The sequence below is a fragment of the Sinocyclocheilus rhinocerous genome, unplaced genomic scaffold (genome assembly GCF_001515625.1).
Source record: "Sinocyclocheilus rhinocerous isolate Xijiao unplaced genomic scaffold, SAMN03320098_v1.1 scaffold34726, whole genome shotgun sequence".
Classification (NCBI taxonomy): domain Eukaryota; kingdom Metazoa; phylum Chordata; class Actinopteri; order Cypriniformes; family Cyprinidae; genus Sinocyclocheilus; species Sinocyclocheilus rhinocerous.
In genome coordinates, this window is record NW_015649087.1 from 1 (window position 1) to 1206 (window position 1206).

Sequence of the window (1206 nt, forward strand, 5' to 3'; positions counted from 1 at the left end):
CACAGTCTGTCTCCTTAAACCATTTGATCTGCATGGCAATGGCACTGATTTTTTTTAGACAAGTGACAAGGAACAATGATTTCAGACCTCATAGAAATCTGTGCTTCTTGGGCTGTTTGAGTAACAACAAGCTGAAAATCATCTGTGAGGAAAAGAGAGAAAGATGCACTCAAACAACACTACTTTTACTTACAAAAACAAAACACAAGTAAAACTGATGAAATGTAAATGATTTAGGAAAACTTACCAATGTTTGGGTTGCTCATGTAATTCTAATATAGATGAAAACAAACACAGTGTAAGAAATTTTACAACAGTGCTAGTTTTTAACAATGTAACAGTATGAGAACATTGTGGGATGAATACTGATGAATAATTCATTAATCTATGCTTAATTTATTAATGAGTCAATGCTGTGATGAAGACTTTAATTCAATAGTGTGAATGATTGTATGAACTGTATTAATTTGCACACATACCCCATGCTGTTTCTTATCTGAATCATGATGTGATGTCTGGCTTAAATATATGATGCAGGGGGGGAAACAACAACACATGAACACTCAAGACACAAGTCTTAAGATTACACAAGTTATATTACATTTATATTTTATGGAGGTGCAAATTGCAATTATGACGAGGTGGACGTTTACAATGTGGAGATTTTACTTACATTTGGTTCCCTCTCTTCTTGTTTTATCCTAAGATGTAAATAATACAATGAAAGTTTTATTATTTCACACTGTCTGGCCTGTATTCTCAACTATATTTACAACTGAATATTCCATCATAATACAGGTGGTCAGAGCTTACAAAATTAAATCAGATCCTACTTAAATAATAATAATAATTTCGTATTTTAAAGAGAAAGAGAACTCAAGAAGAACTGCAAGCAGGAAGCTGATTGTTAAAAGGCAGTTTGTCTTTTAAAGGATTAGTTCACTTCTGAATTAAAATTTCCTCATAATTTACTCACCCCCATGTCATCCAAGATGTTCATGTCTTTCTTTCTTCAGTCGAAAAGAAATTAAGGTTTTTGAGGAAAACATTCCAGGGTTTTTCTCTATACAGTGGACTTCAGTGGGGTTCACTGGGTGGAAGGTCCAAATTGCAGCTTCAAAGCGTTCTACACGATCCCAGACGAGGAATAAGGGTCTTATCTAGCGAAACGATCGGTCATTTTCTAAAAAAGAATAAAAAACGATA

General features: G+C 33.7%; 1 long non-coding RNA gene across 1 annotated transcript; it reads right to left on the bottom strand.

Moving 5' to 3' along the window:
- Positions 1–1006, bottom strand: LOC107710261 (uncharacterized). The gene is made up of 3 exons (XR_001636575.1): positions 977–1006; positions 674–701; positions 1–44 (listed from the first exon to the last, which is right to left on the bottom strand). It is a non-coding gene; the product is annotated as an uncharacterized LOC107710261 (long non-coding RNA).
- Between the last annotated feature and the right edge of the window lie 200 nt (positions 1007–1206).